Source organism: Hyla sarda, chromosome 8, assembly GCF_029499605.1.
Source record: "Hyla sarda isolate aHylSar1 chromosome 8, aHylSar1.hap1, whole genome shotgun sequence".
Taxonomy (NCBI): domain Eukaryota; kingdom Metazoa; phylum Chordata; class Amphibia; order Anura; family Hylidae; genus Hyla; species Hyla sarda.
Window position 1 is genome coordinate 80,599,292 of NC_079196.1, and position 26,544 is coordinate 80,625,835.

Below are 26,544 nucleotides of genomic sequence, written 5' to 3' on the forward strand. Positions count from 1 at the left end.
CATCCTCAATGAAGTGATCACTTACAAGGTCATGAGGGGTGACACTGACATATTGCAATGGTACTGGACACTGAAACTAATGGGGGGTTACTTAAATATAGAAAACATTTGCTGAACAAGTTACTGAAAGGAGACTAAATACATGTTTCAGGGCTTAACCAATGAAGTAAGGCTGATTGTTAATTACAAAAAGAGAAAAATAATGACATTTTTAGAGACTGAGATGCTTTGGGGGGGGGGGGGGAGTAAATCTTCACTCTAGGGACATTGGAGGTAATTCCCAATAGGATGTTTCTCATGATATTGGCTTAGTGGTAGGTACTTATGATAAATCATCTTAACATGTGTTGTCCATTTGAAACCCCCTGAGAGCATTGATACTTATTACAGTTTACTAATTAATCAATTACTCCGGTTTCTCTTAAGATGGATTACAATGAGTGCTCTATGGATGGACTGTCTATCTGCTATTATAGAGTTCCAGATATATCCCTGTGAAAAGCCATAAGGGTACTTTCATGCTTGGGTCTAAACATAATTGAGTATTGTGAATGTTGGATCATTCATGTAACAACTTGTATATTAATGACACTGTATGTGTCACGATTCGGCTTACGGGTTGTGGATCCGCTGTGTCAGCGAGGGATTGGCGTGGACCGTGCTAGTGGACCGGTTCTAAGAGGCTACTGGTTTTCACCAGAGCCCGCCGCAAAGCGGGATGGTCTTGCTGCGGCAGTAGCAACCAGGTCGTATCCACTAGCAACGGCTCTACCTCGCTGACTGCTGAGAAGGCGTGGGACAGAAGGACAAGGCAGAGGCAAGGTCAGACGTAGCAGAAGGTCGGGGGCAGGCGGCAAGGTTCGTAGTCAGGATGGATAGCAGAAGTTCAGGTACACAGGCTTTGGACACACTAAACGCTTTCACTGGCACAAGGCAACAAGATCCGGCAAGGGAGTGCATGGGAGGAGGTCAGATATAGCCAGGGAGCAGGTGGAAGCCAATTAAGCTAATTGGGCCAGGCACCAATCATTGGTGCACTGGCCCTTTAAGTCTCAGAGAGCTGGCGCGCGCGCGCCCTAGAGAGCGGAGCCGCGCGCGCCAGCACATGACAGCAGGGGACCGGGACGGGTAAGTGACCTGGGATGCGATTCGCGAGCGGGCGCGTCCCGCTGTGCGAATCGCATCCCCGACGGCCATGACAGTGCAGCGCTCCCGGTCAGCGGGACTGACCGGGGAGCTGCAGGGAGAAAGACGCCGTGAGCGCTCCGGGGAGGAGCGGGGACCCGGAGCGCTAGGCGTAACAGTATGCCATAAGAAAATGTAGGGCTTCATACAATTTTGATGGATGGGGCCCTCTATATATCTTGATGCAATGTGGAATTAGTCTCTTATTTTGATGAGCATGAGTGGCCAGGAGAACATGAAAAGTGATCAGGTTTTCACTTCTTGGTTGTTATATATCCAGCGGCTAATGAAGGAATTTGTTTGGAGGCTTCTCCCTTTGCCTTCCTGGAGGCTGGGGTTGAGGTTGTGTTGTATGGCCTTATAACCTTTATTATGTATGTACGATTTACAAATTTATCCTCCAGATGTAAAGATGTTTGGTTATATAGTATATACTATTGCAAAGTCTGTCTAAGTATAGAGGTCATAAACAGTCATGTAATTAACAAAGATTATCAACTGTATGCAACTTAATCTTCACTACAGCAAGGCATGGTAGCAATGAGAAAACACTTTGGTTTGCACTGTATAGACACAGGTGTCAGTACACCAGTTTTAGTGAAGCTGATCAGGTTTCTTTAAATATATAGTACATAGTAGGGATTCCTACTATGCTAGGCCACAACTTCTGGGTTGCCGAAAACCTTGGTTTTTGTATCATATCACCTCCCTTTTCCTGCAAATGGCTGTCGAAATGTTAATATTAGTTACCCTTAAGGTCCCGATTGTTTAAAGTCCCTTTGAGTAGATTCTACGGCAATTTCCCCACCAAACTCTCCCAAGATATCTTCTACCTTTGTGGGTAGGTGTCATAAGTTGTCCGGTGATAAGCAGAGGTTCGCAGGTAGTGGATGGCAGAAGATAGAAAGCTGTAAGTTTAAGTTCCATTCTGGCCTTCAGAAATTTCTGTCCTTCTGCATTTAGCAGAACGTGTAGCCTTAGCTTTGATTTCCCCCACACTTTCCCTGGAGCAGTGATAATAGATAAACTTACTCTGTTTTGTGCAGAAACAAAGCTTCTGTGTTGCTTTTAGCTGCTTATTAGGATCTCCACAGGCCAGAACTCTACTACATCTTTCCGCTCAAGATGGTTCCCAAGCCACGTCCCCATCATCTGTATAGCACTGTGGTGATGCTACAACTCTCTCTTTGAGAGGCAGGACAGGGAATGGAGCTGAGCTGTAAGAGGACAGAAGTGGTACTTTTTTTTGGGTAGAAAGCAACTATGTTTTTCTAATCCTGGGCAATACCTTAAATATAAACTGTAGCTTTGGGATAAGCCCTTTAAGACCACAGGGCTGAAATTGATGCTCATACCAAAATATAAATAGGTAAATTATGCATTGTGCAAAGTAATATATGTCTTATCGATAGAGTCAGTGCCTTTTTGTTATGCAATCATAAAATGAATATAAAGGATCATACAATGTTAAGGGTTATTTTTTGTTTCCTCAACTTGCTGAAACAATGAAAACTTCTAATGTCCAGTCAAGTTTGGAGGCAACTTAAATAATATCGTCTTCTACCTTGCTTCCCTATATCCTACTACTACGGCCAATAAAAAGAAAACTTGGATTAGTGATTTTGGGTCAAATGTAAGCCTGCAGATAATCACCCCTATAATCTATGAATGTGGAACATCAAAGGTGGAGGGGGGGGGGGGGGGGGTTGTCCAGTGCAAATTTGTTTTGAAATATGATCATCCTGTAATACCATAGATCGGTGTAGGTCTACTAAATTGAAAAATGAGGTATTAATCATAGCTGGTTGTGGGTCTAATGAAATTTAAAATGAGTTATTACGCTCAGGGTAAAACTGTGGATTCGCTTCATTAGAGGAATATCGAAGGATTTGGGAAGAGTTTACATTTGGTCTGTGTGTTTACTTGAATATTTCTAACAGATTGACATAACATGGTAATGTGTGGTCAGATTAAAAGGCAGAGGAGGATTTAGGTTCAGCGATTTGACAATATTTTGATAATTTGTCTTCTTGGATTCGGGGGCCCTGGGTCATTTTCCTGGATGGAAGTTTAAAAATTGTGTAATATATGCCCAGGAATCATAATATTATAGTTTGGTTGGAATTCTGGAATACATTTGTCTTGTATAGAATAATCATATTAAGTAAGAAATGAATCCTAATAATACAAATCTTAGGGGATTAGGAAAGATGTTAGTTTGACTAAAAATAAACCCTTGCATGTAAAAGGAATTAAAGTCTCAGAACAAGAGAATGGGGGCCTATATATAGTATGGTTTCATATGAAGACTCATTTCTTAACTGTTAGCTAACTGTACTCTTTTATCAAAGGAAGAAAATAAAGTACATTTCAGAGGTCAAATTTCTAGTAACCCTACCAAAATGATTGTTTTTCATAATACCATATAGTCTAGAAAATGTAAATACTAGAAAGATTTCGTTTGAGTTGTTTTAGTATAGACAAGGGTGTGGTGCCCACGAGGAGGATAGGTGTAGGGTAGGCCAGCTGGGGGTAGTAGTACCACTAGCAAAGTCTATTGTCCGCAAAGCGCTTTATGGTTGGCTGAATCTTGTATGCTCTCCTGTGGTCCATGCAGGAAGGAAAAAAGAAAAAAAAACAGAGATGGCACAGATTTTTATTTTGCAAAAAGAAGTATGGAGCCGCCCACCTTACTGTGTTGCGCTAATAACAGGCACAACACTGTAATAGATTTGTGGGGGAGTGCGGCATGGTCCGGGAGCTGCTTGCTGTCGGTACCACGTACAGTGGTGCAGGATGCAGATGAGAAGATGTTCGGGATATTCCCAGCAGGGAATCTCTTCAGGTCCGACTTGAGTGCTGGGCGCTCCACAGGAATAACGGGACACGGTAGCAATGAAGAATTACTGTATTAACTTTTTATTCTCCTAAGTACAGGTGCATACAAAGGTATAAGAAGTCATACAGGTGTATATAGATCAATGGACGATGCGTTTCTAGAGGCAGAATCCTCTCTTCATCTGTTCCTATAGATCAATGGAGGACGCGTTTCTAGAGGCGGAATCCTCTCTTCGAGGATTCAAAAGAGAGGATTCCGCCTCAGGAAAAGTGTTGTCCATTGATCTATACACACCTGTATGACTTCTTAAACCTTTGTATGCACCTGTACTTTGGAGAGTAAAAAGTTAAGACAATAATTCTGCGTTGCTACCGCGTCCCGTTACTCCGGTGGAGTGCCCAGTTCTCAAATTGGACCTGAGGAGACTCCCTGCCAGGAATACCCCAAACATCTTCTAATCTGCTCCTGTGGTCCATGCAACTTTTCTTAATTAGGGTCTGAGCAATCATGAAAGTCCTTTACCCTAGAATACACTGGGTGCTGGTGTACCTGTTAAGGTATGTGCATAAAGTGTAAATTTGAAAAAAGAAGGAACAAGTTGACATGTAGAATCCTCTGTGCACACCAATACAAAAAAAAAACTCCTTACAGCATAGGGTAGTGAAAAATGAACACAGTCTTTAGGTTTAGTGTATAAGGTTTGGACATAATTTCATTGTAGCAGAAGTAGAAGTCTCTGATAACATTCTAAGCCATTTAGGGTTATACACACAGTCCAGTCAAGGCAAACTTTACTGAAGATGGTCTTTATTACTTGGCTCACTGTGGTAAATATGAAGATGCATCATGGTTAGGTTCATTTTGATTCCCTATGGCAGGGCATAAAATGAAAAGGATGTTGATCGTAAGCCCACAAAGGATTCATTGATTGCAGAAAAGCACTTGCACGGCTTCTATCTCTTCTGGCTTAGAGACAATTTTATTTTTCGGAGCAGGAACACATAGATAAAAATAGATACTTTCTTAGCATGTATTGAAGACAGTTCTTGGGTAAATACACCTCCTAAACACCAGGAATGCCATGATTTACCACAACCAACTCAGAGCTGGCTTGAGTTCGATTTAGTAACATGAAGCACGATTGCACTTCTCCCTTCCAACTACCTTACTGCATAACAGGCTTTGCTGAAAGGAAGCAGGAACTAGGCCAGGACCGCACTACTAACTAGCTTTAGCTTGCTAGACTAGTCTGACTGTTTTAGACTGGTTTCAGGAGAAAGGGATGGACTGTGAAACTCCTCCCTCAATGTTCTAGTGGCTTCTAGGTCATGGGAGTCTGAAAACCATGAACCTGAAATGACTCTAGGACATGTAAAAAGTTTTTTAAATTGACACTACCAATTTAAAGGGGTACTCGGTGGAAAACATTTTTTTTTTTAAATCAACTGATGCCAAAAAGCTAAACAGATTTGTAAATTACTTCTATTTAAAAATCTTAATCCTTCCAGTACTTATCAGCTGCTGTATGCTCCAAATGAAGTTCTGTTCTTTTTGAATATCTTTTCTGTCCGACCACAGTGCTTTCTGCAGACACCTGTCCATGTCAGGAACAGTTCAGAGAAGGAGCAGCTGGAAAGCATCCCCATAGCAAATCTCTCCTGCTCTGGACAGTTCCTGACATGGACAGAGGTGTCAGCAGAGAGCACTGTGGTCAGGCTGGAAAGAACTATACACCTTCATGTGGAGCATACAACAGCTAATAAGTACTGGAAGGATTAATATTATTAAATAGAAGTAATTTGCAAATCTGTTTAACTTTCTGGCACCAGTTGATTTAAAAAAAAAAGATTTTTCACTGGAGTACCCCTTTAAGGCTGCTCTGCCTGCTCAACTGTGCCAAAATATTGTAGTTCCTTATGTCTAAAGCGAAGGTGTGCTGTATTCCTGATTCTGATATCACGTCATCTGTTGGCCCATGCCAACCAGACATTGGCGGCATATTCTTAAAATAGACCCCTTAAAGGGATTATCCACCATAAGGTGATTTTAGTACATACCTGCCTGACAGAAATAACCATGCTAAGGAATGATCCGTGCTTGTCTTGGGTTAAATGGCTACGTTGCGAGATTATCATAACACTGTGGCTATCTATTTGTGAACTGGCTATTTCTTGTTGGAGTTGATTCTCCTCAACTACAAATCCTGTAGTTCTTCCTCCTCCCACACATCAGCCCCCCCCCCCCCCCACCCATTAAAACACACCTGTGCTGCCTTACATGCAATAGACTAGCTGTTGCAAATTCTTGCAGAATGACCTCCCCCGTCCCATTTGCCCCTACACCCCCCCCCCCACCCACCCAGCGGTCCCTACTTCCATTGAAGCAAAGAAAGGCTTTCCTCTGAACACCTGTCTAGTGATGTAATGTCTCGCACCACGCTGCAACCTGGGAAAACCTGAGACGACACTCATTTTGTCTGCTGTTAAAAATACATGTAGGAGAAAAAAATCACAGAAGAATTGCGAGAACACCATTAAACACAGGTACATTCACTTTATCATGAACTACACTAACTTTACAGCCCCAATAGCATAGTCACTTAAAAAAATACCTGTTAGTAAAAGATGTTAGAAACAGAGATAGAATTCAGTGCCTTATTACAGGATAGAACATTTTGTATACCTAAACATGATATACAAATTCTAAATCTTCCTTGTCTGCATTTTAAAGAGTTGTCACCAGCCCAAATGTACTCTGAGACAATACATCCTAAATCAGAAACTGTGCCACCTGACAAGAGAAATTAAGCAACTGTTTCAACTTTTTATGTGAATTTCCTGTGGTTAGTAGGATCAAGCCACATAGAAGAGTTAAAAAATATACTGAAAGGTCTGTGTTGCCTCACTAAGCGGCAAATTTGCAATAGAGTAAAGATAGCATTGTTTCATACAAGTACAATTATCCCATAGCCCAAAAGTAAAGCCATCAAATGGGGAGAGAACTTGGGTATCAAATAATATCTAATTTAAAGTACACCTCTATTTTCATAGGGCTTATAACTATTTCTGTCTGTTCTATAACTTTTAAATGTCATTCCATCTTTAGTTTTTAGTTGTCCATGAGCTAGAGAATAGAGCCCTCTATGATGTCTCCTATGCACTGTACACACACTGAAGAGGGGATCCTCACACTCAGCAGCAGAAGCATGGAGATCATTATAAAGCAGTATTGGGCAATACAAACTGAACCCAGTGCTGGAGTGAAAACTAACATTAATTAGAGCTGCCTAACTCTTTTATTCTGCAATCTCTGCCTCTATCTCAATATTTTGTTCTACGGTCCCAAATAATTTTTGGGGTCCGTAAATTGAGCTAAATATTTCATGCAAAACAGAACATCATCAAATTGCCCAGCTAACTATAATAATAAGGCTCATTCACATGAGCTTCAGCAAAGCCAGTAACAGCCATGACTAAGGTCCACATGGGTCCTAAAATGTGTTGGCATCAGCTACACCATGTTTCAGACTTCCACTGTCCTGTGGATTGGGTGGTTCATCCCAGTGCGCATGTTCTGCCCTCTTGGTTGTTTGAACTGAATAGTGTTACAGTTCAGCAGAGCACAACCCCACTTTTTTGCTTATTGTACTAATAACCTATTAGTCTTTATTTGTGTCCTGTCTTTGGATTTATAATGCAAATAAATGTGCATATGCACTCCAGCAATAGTTACAGCAATTAACCAAACTTTAAATAAAATGGAAAACATACCAATGCAGTGCACTGTAATGTATCTACATTAACATAAAGGCCAAAAAAAAAACAACTAGGATTCGGGTTTTCCAATTCCGTGTGAATGCATGTCTGGTATTTTGACTTTGTAATAATAGAATAGCAGCAGGCATAATACTAATGAGGCGGATTGTGGTAAGAGACGATGCCTGTGGTGAAGTTCTTCAAGGTCATCAAAGAATTTCTTAGCCACTGGGCTTCCTAAGGGAGGAATGGAAACAGTTTACAAATTGTAAAATGAGAGAGAACAACAGCTGTGGATACACAACTCAACAAAACAATATTAATACAATGCATTAATTGAATGTGAAATATATATTTTGCATATAGAGAAGCAAAGATTTTAGGAGATTAGATAAAGTATGAGATAGCTAAGTTTATCCGCCAAGGGGTTCTCTCTTTCGATAATCCCTACTTGTTAGAAAGGAGAATAAGGTAATCACAAAATTCCCCTATTTGGAGCCCCAGCACTCAGCTGTAGAACCATAGCAATTAGGGTTCATTTCCCCTGCAGCACCACCACAGGGAAAAATAAGTATTACACATTTCCCAATTAAATCAATCAGCTTCCTTTGTAATGAAGAATAGGACAAGTCCTAAAAAATGGGAGATACTCTCAGTTTGTTCAGCTGTTTTTAGATCTCACTTTCTCCAGCTACTTCAAGTAGACTGGATGGGGCAGGGGGCCTGAATTCTTGGGATCAGTGCCTTCTGGCACCACTGGGACCCATATCTATCAGACATTTTTGGCATATCCACAGGATGTGCCATAAAAGTCCAGATGAGAATACACATCTGCATACACTTTTACATAAGGGGAGGTAATGTTCACACCCTTGTACCCCACTAGCTAGAATCTTGAGTGGTCAACAAAGAGAAGATGAGGAGGCACTCATGGTTACGGTGAAGCAGACTTCTTTTATTCACGGTGCTAACACATCACGAACAGCGGGACGCCGCAGCCTTCCGAGCAGGTGAGTAGGTGTGTGACAATTATTTTACGCCCCTTCCGGGCATTTCATCAGACTGCCCTCACCACGTACGCACAGCAGGTAAATACTCCTCCTGTCGTGACGTGCGGGGTGAGGGCATTACTACAAGTGATTAAAAACGCATTAAAAACAAAACACTGCTTGAATAACTAGTATACAACAGGTAATGCAGGCAGTATGCATATCAAATAAAGACACTAAGATCTAAACGGTCATTTAAGCCCAGATTACCCTGAGCATTTGTTTCCAAGATAATTCTTGCTTCTCTTTGTAACAGTACCTTGCGTCTGTCTATACCTTCTTTGGCATGTATTTTTTCTAGGCCAAGGAAGGTACCGTAAGACAGTTTGTGTCACCATCGTGATCTTCCCGAACATGAGAGATAAATCTCAGAGAGTCCTTGCCAGGTGTTCACAGAATCGTATATTCAGTGCACGTATTGTGCACCCGATATAGAATCTTTTTAATGTGTTTGTAATCACTTGTAGTAACGCCCTCGCCCAGACGTCACGACAGGAGGAGTATTTACCTGTTTCACCGTAACTGAGTGCCTCCTCATCTTCTCTTTGTTGACTGCACTTTGCTTCGGCTCTCTAAGGATTGAGCACCCATATGTGTGAACAGATACCAGCCAAACCATAGTGTTGCAGGACTGTCTAATTAGTGTGAACCTTGCAGTGTTAACTGTGGCCATACATGCTTGTGCCGCCTCCATGGCCTTTCCTAGCTGTTCTGGAATCCTGAGTGGCACTGTCAAAATCCTTTTGGACTGGTAAGCTAATAAAGCAAAAAAGCACTCGCTTAGTCCTAGTTTCAGCCCATATACGGCACTATGGGATATACAGAATAGAAATTCAATATTATTTCAAGGGTTCCTACAACACTATATTTCTTATACGTTATAAAATAAAAGCAGTCTCCAAGTATATTTCAGTAAATGTTACATAAAAGTGCTACAGACTGAAATAATACATATTAAAGTTCCTCCACTGCCTATAGCTTGCTTTGTTAACTGAGGTATGTACCTATATTGTGCAGTAAATCAATCTCATATCCAGGATTTCAGCAACTAACATCCCCAGTGTACTAACTGAAGAAAGAAGGTCAGCTTAAGAGGATGGGTGGACACGCCTGTGATAACAAGTTATTACTGTATACAAAGGAAGATCCCATGTTCCCTTCCCGAGGCCTCTCTTATTCTCTAGGTCTTCTCCAGCTTAGTGTCAGGACTGATCAGTTTGCACATCAGGAGAATAATAGTGCCATTATATGTATGCAGAAACCAAAACCAGGCTTTTGCATACACATTTTAAGAATTTTTTTTTTTCAAAAAAGTATGAATTCCAGTTTGTGTTCCCTTCATAAAATTTTTGACCTTTTGGTCACATAGATACAAACTATATAAAGCACTGGGTAACGTTACAGCCGCTGTGAGACAAGCTGGTAGCAAAGCACAGAATGACACTTGAAGCCACTGCCTAGGAAATTGATTTGGAGAAAATGCTTCTGCTGCAGACTGACTGACTAGACTCCTACTAAAAAGTTATCTTCCTAGTAAAAAAAGAGTAAATGGACTGGTGTGCTTGGTAACACATTTGAGAAGTTAGCACTGTGTTCTGTAAGTATTTAGCCTCAAGTACGAAAGTTAGAGCTGTATTGTACAGTCTGATCCACTGATGAAATCACACAAACTCGTCTGAGGAAGTTTTATGGTGATTATTGGAAAGTTTGTTTGGCTCTTTACGTATACCATTTTGATGGCCACACATTCCCTATGAGATGTGAGATCTATGGCCAACAAATGAGGATTTTTTTGGGCAGAATAAAGCCATTTGATCAACAGATAAAGGAGCATTTCCTCTTCATCGGCTGATCCCTGGTCCTAAAACACAGAGTATTTATCAGCCCGTTCGGTCTATAATGTCCCTGTGTAATAGGGCACTTACTGTTATACTAGAGAGATGTCACCAATTTCAAAAGGACTCAGACTAAAACTGTATTTTTCACCTTCTTGCTTGGGGCTGTGCTCCTGGTAAAACTCTCTGAGTTGGATAAGGTGGGGCAGGCTGTGGCAGAGGGCCTTTAGAGACCCATTGAGACACATTAGGATGAGCTGAGAGCTGAAATCACCCTGGCATAGCCCATCTTGGTAAGTTGTTTAACTGCAACATCTGTCATTCTGGAAAACCCCACTTACAAGTGGTCCATGGATGTGTTGCCACATGCCTCATATTTTATTCTGTAGATTTTAGAAACAAATCAATAGTGCAGTTTCACTTACTTTAGTCAATTTAAGGGGTCATTATGGTCTTCTGTGAAATAGCTTTTAAGCCACAATTAAAGGAAATCTGTGTTCGTTTACCTGCACCAACCTGAACCTGTCGGTACACACGGTGCAGGTGAGACTGGGGACAACACTACTTACCTGATCCTATTCCGTAATCCGATTCTCCCACTATCTTCTTCGGTATCTTCTGTACTGGGGCCGACTTGGAGCATGGGCCAAGCTTTGTGACATCACTGCTCCTGCTTCTTCGCTGGGTCCTGCTGCTAGCAAACAGCAGCGGTGAATTCACAAAGCTCCGCCATTGCTCCAAGTTGGCCCCGGAACTGAAGATACCAAAGAAGATAGTGGGAGAACCCGAGCATGGAACGGGATCAAGTAAGTATCGTTATCCTTAGTGTCACCTGCACTACCTGTCTGCAGTGGCGTCGCTAGGGGGGGGGTCAGAGGGGGCCATGGCCCCCCCTAAATCAGGCCGTGCCCCCCCCCTTGTGCCCCCCCAATTTAAAATAAATAGGGATGTCCCGATACTAGTATCGGGGCCAGGGGCGGACTGACCGGCTGGGTAAAAAGCCCGCTGCAGCTGCTGGGGATATCCCTGCGCTGCTTCTAGTCTGCGTATTGTTAGCAGAGACAGGCAGAGCAGGGATGAAGGTACCTGATGATGGCTCCGCCCCCAACACTGGAGAGGACGGGGCCGAGAGCTGACAGGCCTCCGGAACACAGAGCAGCTTCATGTGAGGTGAGTGATGTCCCGTGTCCTCCCTCTCTCCCCCCTGATCAGCGGTATATCCTGGGGCTCGGTCATGTGTATAGTAGCAGTCCAGTGGGGTCACTTTCCCTCCTTCAGTGTCCACAGGTCACATTATCAGAACAATTTTTGGGAAAAATCGCTGCAAATTTGCGCGGTTTTACAGCGATTTTTCATAAATTGCCGCGATCTTTTATAAATTGTTCTGGTAATGTGACCTATTGGAGACCTGTGGACACTGGAGGAGGGAAAGTGACCCCACTGGAAGGACAACATGTGAACACACTGCTAGTTTATCATTAACCCCTTGCCTTCGGCAATCTCCGGCTCTGCCATAGAGATGTATTGAGGGGGCGTGTCGGCCGCCGCTTCGCGCGGAGGTCGACACCCGCTATGTGGGTGGAGAGCCTGGCCCCTGTACAGAGAGATCGCATGGGGCCCCAGCGGTCGGACCCCCCGCGATCTCAAACTTATCCCCTATCCTTAGGATAGGGGATAAGTTTTTCACCACTGGACTACCCCTTTAAAAATCATAACCCTTTCAATTTTGCACCTAAAAATCCATATGATGGCTTATTTTTTGCGCCACCAATTCTACTTTGTAGTGACATCAGTCATTTTACCCCAAAATCTACGGCAAAAACGGCAAAAAAATCATTGTGCTACAAGAATGTATGAAGATTTAAAATAAAATATATTTTTTTTTAATTAAACATGTTCTGTACAGTGTATTTATTTATGATATATATATATATATATATATATATATATATATATATATATATACACACACATACACGTTTTAAAATTGCCCCCCCCCCCCCCCACTTTTGTCACTGGCCCCCCATGTGCCCCCCCCCCCTAAATATGAATGCTGGAGACGCCACTGCCTGTCTGTACCGATTAGTTCAGGTGAAACTGATGACAGATCTCCTTTAAGAGCTGACAGGTAAATGTGTGTGTGTGTGTGTGTGTGTGTGTGTGGGGGGGGGGGGGGGATTTGCCTGGGCTTTACCTGGGCTTCTCACAGCAGTGCTATCACTAGCACACAAAAGGTGATTCCTCATTTCTATTCCTTGCAATGCTTTTCAGGAAACTGCAACAATCCACTACAGGAGGACATCCTTTATCCTGGAGGGTATACTCACAGGCAGATTTTGGAGCAGTGTGAAGTTATTTAGGGATATGTTCTTTTCCAAATACTAATTCTATCCAGTTACAAATACTGTATAATTTCCTTGAATTCTTGTGCTAATCTGTTCTGTTTGTGAGTCGAACAGTTTATTTTCAGTAAGCATGTAGTATACAGAAGTACCGGTACTTGTTAAATCACATTTTATGTATGTTGCACCTCACATTTGTGTACACTGCTCAAAAAACATAAAGGGAACACTTAAACAACACAATGTAACTCCAAGTCAATCACACTTCTGTGAAATCACACTGTCCACTCAGGAAGCAACACTGATTGACAATCAATTTCACATGCTGTTGTGCAAATGGAACAGACAACAGGTGGAAATTATAGGTAATTAGCAAGACACCACCTATAAAGGAGTTGTTCTGCAGGTGGTGACCACAGACCACTTCTCTGTTCCTATGCTTCCTGGCTGATGTTTTTGACACTTTTGAATGCTGGTGGTGCTTTCACTCTAGTGGTAGCATGAGATGGAGTCTACAACCCACACAAGTGGCTCAGGTAGTGCAGCTCATCCAGGATAGCACATCAAGGCGAGCTGTGGTAAGAAGGTTTGCTGTGTCTGTCAGCATAGTGTCTAGAGCATGAAGGCGCTACCAGGGGACAGGCCAGTACATCAGGAGATGTGAAGGAGGCCGTAGGAGGGCAACAACCCAGAAGCAGGACCATTACCTCTGCTTTTGTGCAAGGAGGAGCACTGCCAGACAGGGCAGTTTGAAGGAATTTGGGGGCCCCAAGCAAAATAGACATGGAGGCCCCCCTTCATGTTCACGCACGTCACGCTCTAGGGCTGGCGTCAGGACCTAGTAACGCCGGCCCTTGAATTCTGGGAGCGTGACGTGAGCGAATGTCGATACGAGGCCCCTACATTAGGTGCAGCAGAGTTCCCCTACATTAGGTGCAGCAGAGTTCCCCCCACATTAGGTGCAGCATTGTTCCCCCCACATTAGGTGCAGCAGTGTTCCCCCCCACATTAGGTGCAGCATTGTTCCCCCCACATTAGGTGCAGCAGTGTTCCCCCCACATTAGGTGCAGCAGTGTTCCCCCACATTAGGCAGGCAGTGTTCCCCACATTAGGCAGGCAGTGTTCCCCCACATTAGGCAGGCATTTTTCCCCCACATTAGGTAGACAGTGTTCCCCCACATTAGGTAGACAGTGTTCCCCCACATTAGGTAGGCAGTGTTCCCCCGCATTAGGTAGGCAGTGTTCCCCCACATTAGGTAGGACTAGGCAGTGTTCCCCCACATTAGGTAGGCAGTGTTCCCCCACATTAGGTAGGCAGTGTTCCCCACACATTAGGTAGACAGTGTTCCCCCACATTAGGTAGGCAGTGTTCCCCCACATTAGGTAGACAGTGTTCCCCCACATTAGGTAGGCAGTGTTCCACCACATTAGGTAGGCAGTGTTCCCCCACATTATGTAGGCAGTGTTCCCCCACAGACATACAGCCTCCAGCCATATACAGTGTGTGGCTGGACACTGTATGCCTGTGTACTGCCCCAATTCAGTGTTCCGTCCACCGCTCCTCCTGTCCAGCTATAGCATTAGTTCCCGGGACCGGAGAAGCAGTGGTCGGAGCACCGAAGATGACATCCCGCTGGTCACTTACCAAGCTGGCCAGCGCGCGTCTTCCTCCTCCTTGATGCTCCGGCCTTCTGCGCCTACGTTGCTATGGGCGCACGCACGGGACATTTTTAAACTTAACGTGGGGCCGCAGAGAGTTAACGGGGGCAACTCTGTGTCCCGAAAACATCTTTTGGGACACAGGGATGTTCTTAATAGTGATGGGGGGAATTGCCCCGTCACTACAGGACGGCAAGCACCGGCTCTTCTCGGGCCCCAAGCAATTGCTTGGTTTGCCTGTCCTGTAGCAATGTGCATGTGTCCACTCAAATTGTCAGAAACAGACTCCATGAGGGTGGTATGAGGGCCCAACATCCACAGGTGGGGGTTGTGCTTACAGCCCAACACCGTGCAGGACGTTTGGCATTTGCAAGAGAACACCAAAATTGGCAAATTCACCACTGGCGCCCTGTTCTTTTGACAGATGAAAGCATGTTCACACTGAGCACATGTGACAGACGTGACAGAGTCTGGAGACGCCGTGGAGAACATGCTGCTGCTACATCCTCCAGCATGACCAGTTTGGTGGTGGGTAAGTAAGGGTGTGGGGTGGAATTTCTTTGGGGGGCCACACAGCCCTCAATGTGCTTGCCAGAGGTAGCCTGACTGCCATTAGCTACCGAGATGAGATCCTCAGATCCCTTGTGAGACCATATGCTGGTGCGGTTGGCCCTGGGTTCCTCCTAATGCAAGACAATGCTAGACCTCATGTGGCTGGAGTGTGATAGCAGTTCCTGCAAGAGGAAGGCATTGATGCTATGGACTGGCCCACCCATTCCCCAGACCTGAATCCGATTGAGCACATCCGGAACATCATGTCTTGCTCCATCCACCAACGCCACGTTGCACCACAGACTGTCCTGGAGTTGGCGGATGCTTTATTCCAGGTCTGGGAGGACATCCCTCAGGAGACCATCTGCCACCTCATCAGGAGCATGCCCAGGCATTGTAGGGAGGTCATATGGGCACGTGGAGGCCACACACACTACTGAGCCTCATTTTGACTTGTTTTAAGGACATTATATCAAAGTTGGATCAGCCTGTAGTGTGGTTTTCCACTTAGATTTTGAGTGTGACTCTATATCCAGACCTCCATGGGTTGATCAATTTGATTTCCATTGATATTTTTTGGTGATTTTGTTGTTTGCACATTCAACTATGTAAAGACGAAAGTATTTCATATGATTAGTTCATTCATTCAAATCTAGGATGTGTTATCCTAGTGTTCCCTTTATTTTTTGGAGCAGTGTAGTTTATTATTGTATATTTTCATATGTTATACAAATCAACCAAAAAAAAGACATGGTTTCCATACAGACACCAATACCTAAACAATGTATACATTCCTCTCCTCTACACTGGTTGCTAGAATAAACAGGCAAACTCAGGAGGCTTATTGATACACATTTGTGTCTGTCCGATTTTTAGGAAAACATTTCTTGGTACCTCTTATTGATTGGATCTGTTGGACAAAATTTGCTTGTGATCAAAAGTTTCTTTTTCTATAATTTACCAATATTTTTACTGCATCAACACGTTTAGCTACAAATAGTGCACACATACCCATTCCTATGCCCTATTCAAATTCTAACCCAAACATGGGTGATGTTTTGGATGTCCAATCCTAGAAGCAGAAGTGACAAAATCCTCAGCTTAGCTGATGTATGTGCAATTTAGGAAGGGTCAGCAGTGGAAAGTGTCATTTGTAACATTGAAGGGGTTGAGAAGGCACGTGGGGTCCCAAAGGAGTTGAGGAAGTCAGAAAAACCTATAAACTTATGACTCAGTTATCACACGTATGCTAGTACGAGCAAAACATTTAGATGAGATACTGAGATAACACAGTGAGTTATATTCAATTCTATGGACTGAAGCTGACAACCAGTAGCAGTACAAAAAGTCACAGTGTAGCACTTTAGAAAAATTGACTTTTGATTTGGGTATCACCAATTTATTCCACATTGTACATTTATATGTTATGTTGGAAGGACATTCTAGAATAAATAAAAGTAAATATTGTTGATGGAACCAGCTAAATTAATGTAAAGAGGGAAAAATACATGGTGCCTTTTAAAACTTAACTTTTACTAGTAGTGCTCGATAAAAATACAAAATAAATATATAACAAACCAAAATAATGTAGAGAAAGAGGGAGCCACATTGTTGTATTGTATGGTATGTCCTAAATGCAGAAAAAAAGAGAACCGGGTTGGGTTTCTTGATGTGGTTCGGTCCTATGCTCCTTAATTTCTGGATGTACAGTATGCAGTTAACAGTATCAAACTGATCTTTAAATTTAACATTTTACTGAATCCCCTAGTTTTTTTTTACTGAAAGACAGAACTAATACCACAACTTCTACAATAACCTTACAGTAGGCTCTGTCCACATCTGCATCATGGCTTCCATTCCACCAGTGTACAAGAAAGATATAGTGGAGCTGGAGAGGGTTCAAAGAGGGGCAACCAGAGTAATACGGGGAATGGGAGGACTACAGTACACAGAAAGATTACCAGAATTAGGGTTATTTAGTTTAGAAAAAAAAAAGTCTTAGGGGCAACCTAATAACTATGTATAAATATATCAGGAGGCAGTACAGAGATCTCTCCCATGACCTATTTATACCCAGAACTGTATCTAGAAAAGGGGGCATCCTCTACATTTAGAGGAAAGAAGGTTTCTACACCAGCATAAACAAGGGTTCTTTACTGTAAGAGCAGTGAGACTGTGAAACTCTCTCCTGGAGGAGGTGGTAAGTAACATAGTAACATACTTAATAAGGTTGAAAAAAGACCAGAATCCATCAACTTCAACCTATAACCCTAGTGAGTCCCTACTGTGTTGATCCAGAGGAAGGCAAAAAAAAACTCATACTAGAGGTAAAAAATTCCTTTCCCGACTCCAAATATGTCATCAGAATAAACCCTGGATCAACGATCTGTCCCTATAAATCTAGTATACATAACCAGCAATGTTATTATTCTCCAAAAATCCATCCAGCCCCTTTTGAATTCTTTTACAGAGTTCCCCATGACCACCTCCCCTGGAGTTCCATAGTCTCACTTCTCTTACAGTAAAGAACCCCTGTCTGTGCTGGTGTAGAAACCTTTTTTCCTCAAGAAGATGCCCCCTTCTTATAGATACAGTCCTGGGTATAAATAGATCATGGGAGAGATCTCTGTAGGGTCCACTGATATATTTATACATAGTTATTAGGTCGCCCCTAAGCCTTCTTTTTTCTAAACTAAATAACCCCTGGTTATTTCTGGTACTGTAGTTCTCCCATTCCCCATATTACCCTTGTTGCCCGTCTTTGAACCCTCTCCAGCTCCACTATATATTTCTTGTACACTGGTGCCCAGTACTGTACACAGTATTTTATGTGTGGTCTGACTAGTGATTTGTACAGCGGTAGAATTATTTCCTGGTCATGGGCATCTATGCCCCTATTGACGCACCCCATGATTTTATTTGCCTTGGCAGCAGCTGCTCGACACTGGTCACTACAGCTAAATTTACTATTAACTAAGACCCCTAAGTCCTTTTCCACGTCAGTCGTCCCAAGTGTGCTCCCATTTAAAACATAATCCCAGCCCGGATTATTCTTCCCCATGTGCATAACCTTACATTTATCAGAGTTGAACCTCATTTGCCACTTCTCAGCCCAAACCAACAACCTGTCCAGATCCATTTGTAACAGTGCACTGTCCTCTATAGTGTTTACCGCTTTACAGAGTTTAGTATCATCTGCAAAGATTGCTACTTTACAACCCCTCTACAAGGTCATTAATGACTATATTAAAAAGAACGGGACCCAAGACTGACCCCTGTGGTACCCCCCCTAGTAACAGTCACCCAATCAGAATAAGTACCATTAATAACCACCCTCTGTTTCCTATCACTGAGCCAGTTACTTACCCACTTACACACATTCTCCCCCAGCCCCATCATTCTCATTTTATGCACCAATCTTTTAGGTGGCACCGTATCAAATGCTTTGTAATAATCCAAATATATGACATCCAGTGATTCCCCCTGGTCCACTCTGGAGCTCACCTCCTCATAAAAGCTAATCAGGTTAGTTTGACAGGACCAATTCCTCATAAAGCCATGGTGATATGGAAGGCGCGTGGATCTCGTGTAGAGTAAAAAGGTTTATTACCCACAATGCAACGTGTTTCGTGGCAGACCGCATTATCAGGCATATATATGCCTGATGAAGTGGTCTGCCGCAAAACACGTTGCATTGTTCTAGACACTGTTATGGAGTCATTCTCTGTAACCCTGTAAAAGAGTTCAAAAGGGGCCTGGATGCATTTCTGGAGGGTAATAACCTTACAGGTTATAGATACTAGATTTATAGGGGCAGAGTGTTGATCTAGGGATTTATTCTGATTGCCTCAGCAGGGACTCAATAGGGATATAACTTGAACTTGATATATTGTTTTTTTTTTTAACCTTATGAACCATATTACTATATTACTATAGTTATATCACGGATTCCAAAGGTACCTGAGGGGCTACGTTGGCCTATAATAGGTCTATCTGGGTTTGTCATGGTTTCCTCCATTCAGATGGCAAGAATAACATTATATACTGCTCTCTTAATTCCAATGAAAATTTCCAATTAAATGTGATGAAGCTGCCAACTTGCAGGCTATGCAGCCTTGCAAACATAGCCTTAGTGTGTACTATTTGTTAGCTTGCAAAATAAGTGTGGACAAATAGCTCCCAGCCTTCGTATATCTTGAGAAAGCAATTTATTATAACAAAGTGAAAATGCATGTGTATCAAAATTTTAGTCATTCAACTTCTACCCAAAGAAAATGGAACTTAAAGGGGTACTAAACCTCTAGACATCTTATCCCCTATCCAAAGGAGAGGGAATAAGATGTCTGATCATGGGGGTCCCGCCGCTGGGGACTCCCACGATCTCCCTGCTGCACCCAGCGTTTGTTTAGAATGTCAGGTGCAGCGCCGGAGGCTCATGACATCATAGCCACGCCCCGCTCGTGACATCACCGTCACACCCCCACAATGCAAGTCTATGGGAGGAGGCGTGATGGCTGTCACGCCCTCCCCCCCATAGACTTGCATTTAGGGGGCATGGCCGTGACGTCATGAGTGGGGCGTGGCCGTGACATTATGAGCCTTCACCCCGCATTGCCAGTCATCCGGCACGGAGTTCGCTCCATGCACCGGATGTCTGGGGTGCCGCAGCCGAGATCAAGTGGGTCCCTAGCAGTGGAACTCATGCGATCAGACATCCTATCCCCTATCCTTTGGTTAGGGGATAAGATGTTTAGGGGCGGAGTACCCCTTTAACCATTGATAACTATATTGTACAAAATGTCCCCTGTAGATGGCTTAAAATATGAAAAAATACTGTGAAGTATGTTCTTCTGCTTTAGTTTGAGTTGCCATGCTCATGAGCATGATGGTGAACCAATATTAATGTACTACTGAACTTTTTTATTGGCTTTTGTTTGGAACCTTTATAATTTCCTATCTTTTTTTCTGTTAAAAACAGGAGGTTTTGTTCTGGTCACAAAGGTCTGAACGTGCTGTGGTCTTCAAGGAGTTAACCAAGTAGCATTTTTAGTGTTTATTGGTTTATAAATGCTCAGTGTTTAATCTTTCTGCCTTCTTGCTTCATTTTTCACAATAGCTCTTGTGTAATCCAGGTAGAGGTGTTTATTTTTGTTGGCAGTGGATACAGCGCTGCCGAGGTCTGCTCCATAGTTGTATTCCAAGATGAGTAGTATGTAGCCTCTATAGAGAAAGTTGGGGGAGGGCAGGTAAATTAATATACTAAAATCATAGTAGTATAAAAAAAATGTACTTAACATTAAACATAACCACCGGACACCCACCCTGGAAGGTTAAAGGTGACAAAGCCTAAACACACTTTGTTTTACATTAGGAAGCTATGAATAACAGTAACACAGTATGTGTACGATACCTTCAAAGAACTGGAGATATTTGACATTGTATTAACATTTACTGTGCAAGGAAGAACAAAATAGAGTTTCACATGGTCAGATGCTGCGTGCGGTATATTTTAACTGGATTCCTTTATAAAAGCCTGTTGTTATTAATAAAACATCTACCCTCTCCATCATCACAACTTTATCTCAAATATTTTCAACAAAGAGTCTGAAATCTTCTGTCCTTTATACACCTCTGGTTTTGGTTGTTTTATTTTTAATTCCTTAATCTATTTTTAATCTTACCCATGCACATTTGGTTAATGTCAGTGGATTACTACAATTTATTTGGGTGAATGGGAGTAATGCTATTCTAATCTCCCCCAAAACCACTGTCTTTATTTACTTGGTGTACCCTCTCTACCAAAAGCCCCAAACTAGGTGATGGTTCCTTTCTGACAAAGTACACAAGAAAAAAAGGGTGGTAAGCAGCAAGGTTGGTAACTAGCGGGCATGTCATGGTCAGAATCAGAACCAAAACCAAAGTTCTAAGTACAAGCCAAGGTCAAAACCAGGAGATAGTGTCAAAGGCAGACTAAGATACAAAACCAAAGTCAGAGGTTAGATGCATGGTGAAAAAAAGGTGATAGCATTAGAAACAAAGTAAGAAGGCAAAAAGGAAGCCCAGAAAAATGGATCAGAGATGTCCAAGTGCACAAAGAGTAGGGATTGACCGATTATCGGTTTGGCCAATATTTTCGGCCGATAATCACGATTTTGGACAATATCAGTATTGGCAATTACCTTGCCGATATGCCGATAATGCCCCGCCCCCTGGCCAGAGACGACCGTCGCTGCCCCATTGCCTCCCCCCATCCTCTGCTCACATACCGCCGCCACTGCCCCATTGCCTCCCCATCCTCTGCCCAAATACCGCCGCCGCTGTCCCATTGCCTCCCCCATCCTCTGCCGACATGCCGCTGCCCCATCCCCTCCATCCTCTGCCCACATGCCGCTGCCCCATCCCCTCCCCCCCATCCTCTGCCCACATACCACCATTGCCCCAGCGCCTCCCCCCATCCCCGGTGTTATAATTACCTGTTCCCATGGTCCGCGATCCTTCTGGCTCCTGCGCTGTTGCTGTGCACTGCGTAATGACGTCCCCAACGCGACGTCACCATCAGTGCGCACAGTGACAGCGCAGGACGCCGAGGGAGCCAGAAGAATCGCGGACCCCGGGAACAGGTAATTATAACACCAGGGAGGGGGGGGGGGGGAGGCGCTGGGGTGGCGGCGGTATGTGGGCAGAACATGGAGGGGCGGTGGTGGTATGTGGGCAGAGGATGGGGGGGCGGCAGCGGCGGTATGTGGACAGAGGATGAGGGGGCGGTGGCGGCGGTATGTGGGCAGAGGATGGGGGGGCGGCGGTATGTGGGCAGAGGATGGGGGGGGCGGTGGCGGTATGTGGGAAGAGGATGGGGGGGAGGAGACAATGGGGAAACTGTGGTGGTTAGACTCAGGACCCCAGGACAGGCAGGGGGAGAGAAGCGGGTGGCGGCGATGGTCTCTGGCCCGGCAAAAGCCACTGCAGTTCATTGATTTAAAGCACCCGCTTTAAATCATTAACTGCAACGGCTTCTGCCCCGCCGGGGGGTTGAAAAAGCCGATAACTTATACCGGAATATCGGTATAAGTTATCGGCTATCGGCCTGAAAGGTGACAGATTATCGGTATCGGCCCTAAAAAATCGATATCGGTCGATCCCTAACAGAGAGTCCAGCTGAATTCACAATGTGTTTGAGACTCATAACCCTGATAGGCTAACCAGCCCCACTTGTCCTAACAACAGAGTGACAATGTTGACACTGAGTGAAAGAGGAGACAGGGACCACCACTGGAACTTGGTGGGGTAACTACATTACAGATTGGTCGGGGTGCTGGGAGTTGGACAACCACTGCCCTAATATTCATGGCCTATCTTTAAAACCTGCATAACCCCTTTAAATATTGTTGCCTTATCTTCCGTCTTTGGATCACAAGGGTCCTGGATGTCAGGCTTATCACCAATATATCAGGTTCTTATGTGGTGCTATTGTGTTTTGTAAACCTGCTCTAAGGACAACATCAAGAGGATGGTTAAATTAATCCCAAAAGGCCTCTTAAAGTGGCTTCTTCCACTGAGGTCACAGCTGCCATTTTTCTGTGTGTAAGGTCATCCAGATTATTCGCTAATGGTGACACAAAAACACAGTCATGAATGCATCTGTACCAACCACAAATGCTCTTTGGCTTTGCCAAATCATTGACAAAACACTGTTGAAATGTTTGCTGCACCACAGTTATGGATTCCGTTTTGCTAAATTGCAGAAAACAAAGTCTTGTGTTGGTGGGTCAGAGGTTGATTGTGTGCTGGGAGAGGCAAGGAACGTTAATCATTTGAAACTCCATGTTCCACCCTTTCAAATGGTTCATGTTTGCAGAGATATAGTGATTTTAAATTGGGTCCTTGTACGTGTTTTTGAACCATTCTGGCGCCAAGTGATCAAACAATCTCTTGTCTACTAGAAGTAAACAAGAAACAACAGTGGCACCGATACCTTAGGCCTCCTAAGACCACGAGATGGAGACGGCGTCCCGCTAGACTGGAAATCCACCCTGGCAGCGGAGGTGCTAGGACAATAAAGACCGTAGTCACTAAATTGTAGTAAATAAAGAAAAAAGGTGTCCTGCACTCACCGCTTCTATCCAGGTAATCCTGCTCCCATCTCGGGTCACGACTCGAACACGGAGGACATGGGTTGTGGAGCGCTCAGAGGCGACTGCCGGCGGTTTCACGCATAGGAATGCGCTTCATCCGGCCTCATGAGGCCGGATGAAGCGCATTCCTATGCGTGAAACCGCCGGCAGTCGCCTCTGAGCGCTCCACAACCCATGTCCTCCGTGTTCGAGTCGTGACCCGAGATGGGAGCAGGATTACCTGGATAGAAGCGGTGAGTGCAGGACACCTTTTTTCTTTATTTACTACAATCTCTTGTCTACTATTGACTAACTTTGTTGCAGTATAATGTCTACAGGCAACATTCCTTGTGGCCATCAATTTTAGAGAAGGGTGCTATGGAGCTATTCATAGTCCATCTTGTCACGATGCCGGCTGGCAGGTAGTGGATCCTCTGTGCCAGAGAGGGATTGGCGTGGACCGTGCTAGTGGACCGGTTCTAAGTCACTACTGGTTTTCACCAGAGCCCGCCGCAAAGCGGGATGGTCTTGCTGCGGCGGTAGTGACCAGGTCGTATCCACTAGCAACGGCTCACCTCTCAGGCTGCTGAAGATAGGCGCGGTACAAGGGAGTAGACAGAAGCAAGGTCGGACGTAGCAGAAGGTCGGGGCAGGCAGCAAGGATCGTAGTCAGGGGCAACGGCAGGAGGTCTGGAACACAGGCTAGGAACACACAAGGAAACGCTTTCACTGGCACAATGGCAACAAGATCCGGCAAGGAAGTGCAGGGGAAGTGAGGTGATATAGGGAAGTGCACAGGTGAAGACACTAATTGGAATCACTGCGCCAATCAGCGGCGCAGTGGCCCTTTAAATCGCAAAGACCCGGCGCGCGCGCGCCCTAGGGAGCGGGGCCGCGCGCGCCGGGACAGGACCGAGGGAGAGCGAGTCAGGTACGGGAGCCGGGGTGCGCATCGCGAGCGGGCGCTACCCGCATCGCGAATCGCATCCCGGCTGGAAGCGGAATCGCAGCGCCCCGGGTCAGTGGATCTGACCGGAGCGCTGCAGCGGGGAGAGTGTAGCGAGCGCTCCGGGGAGGAGCGGGGACCCGGAGCGCTCGGCGTAACAGTACCCCCCCCCTTGGGTCTCCCCCTCTTCTTAGAGCCTGAGAACCTGAGGAGCAGACTTTTGTCTAGGATGTTGTCCTCAGGTTCCCAGGATCTCTCTTCAGGACCACAACCCTCCCAGTCCACTAAAAAAAAAGTTTTCCCTCTGACCTTTTTAGAGGCTAAGATCTCTTTGACAGAGAAGATGTCCGAGGAGCCGGAAACAGGAGTGGGAGGAACAGATTTGGGAGAAAAACGGTTGAGGATGAGTGGTTTAAGAAGAGAGACGTGAAAGGCATTAGGGATACGAAGAGAAGGAGGAAGAAGAAGTTTGTAAGAGACAGGATTAATTTGACACAAAACTTTGAAAGGACCAAGATAGCGTGGTCCCAACTTGTAGCTAGGGACACGGAAGCGGACATATTTAGCGGAGAGCCATACCTTGTCTCCAGGGGAAAAAACGGGAGGAGCTCTTCTTTTCTTATCTGCGAACTTCTTCATGCGTGATGAAGCCTGTAAGAGAGAATTTTGGGTCTCTCTCCATATGATGGAAAGGTCACGAGAAATTTCATCCACAGCGGGTAGACCAGAGGGCAAGGGGGTAGGGAGGGGGGGAAGAGGGTGACGGCCGTACACCACGAAAAATGGGGATTTGGAGGAAGATTCAGAGACTCTGAAGTTATACGAGAATTCGGCCCATGGAAGGAGATCTGCCCAGTCATCCTGGCGGGAGGAAACAAAATGTCGCAAATAATCACCCAAGACCTGGTTAATTCTTTCTACTTGTCCATTGGACTGGGGATGATATGCAGAAGAAAAATTTAATTTAATCTTGAGTTGTTTACAGAGAGCCCTCCAGAATTTAGACACGAATTGGACACCTCTATCCGAGACGATCTGCGTAGGCAACCCGTGAAGACGAAAAATGTGTACAAAAAATTGTTTAGCCAACTGAGGCGCTGAAGGAAGACCAGGAAGAGGGATGAAATGTGCCATTTTGGAGAATCGATCAACGACCACCCAAATAACAGTGTTGCCACGGGAAGGGGGTAAATCAGTAATAAAATCCATACCAATCAGAGACCAAGGCTGTTCGGGGACAGGCAGGGGATGAAGAAAACCAGCGGGCTTCTGGCGAGGAGTCTTATCCCGGGCACAGATAGTGCAGGCTCGCACAAAGTCCACAACATCCGTCTCCAGAGTCGGCCACCAATAGAAGCGGGAGATGAGTTGCAGAGATTTCTTGATGCCCACATGACCTGCGAGATGGGAGGAGTGACCCCATTTGAGGATTCCGAGGCGTTGGCGTGGAGAAACAAAGGTCTTTCCTGGAGGAGTTTGCCTGATGAAGGCAGGAGAAGTGGAGATCAGGCAGTCAGGTGGAATGATGTGTTGCGGAGAGAGTTCAACTTCTGAGGCATCCGAGGAACGAGAGAGAGCATCGGCCCTAATGTTCTTATCGGCAGGACGAAAGTGAATCTCAAAATTAAACCGGGCAAAGAACAGAGACCACCGGGCCTGGCGAGGATTCAGCCGTTGGGCAGACTGGAGGTAGGAGAGGTTCTTGTGGTCGATGTAAATAATAACTGGAAATCTTGATCCCTCCAGCAGATGCCTCCATTCCTCAAGTGCTAATTTAATGGTTAGAAGCTCTCGATCCCCGATGGAGTAGTTCCTCTCCGCCGGAGAGAAGGTCCTAGAAAAAAAACCACAAGTGAAGGCATGCCCGGAAGAATTTTTCTGTAGAAGAACAGCTCCAGCTCCCACTGAGGAGGCATCAACCTCCAGTAGGAAGGGTTTGGAAGGGTCAGGTCTGGAGAGCACGGGAGCCGAAGAAAAGGCAGACTTGAGTCGTTTAAAGGGGTCTTCCGCTTGAGGAGGCCAGGACTTGGGATCGGCATTTTTTTTGGTTAAAGCCACGATAGGAGCCACAAGGGTAGAAAAATGTGGAATAAATTGCCTGTAATAATTGGCGAACCCCAAAAAGCGTTGGATAGCACGGAGTCCGGAGGGGCGTGGCCAATCTAAGACGGCAGAGAGTTTGTCTGGATCCATTTGTAGTCCCTGGCCAGAGACCAAATATCCTAGAAAAGGAAGAGATTGGCATTCAAACAGACATTTCTCAATTTTAGC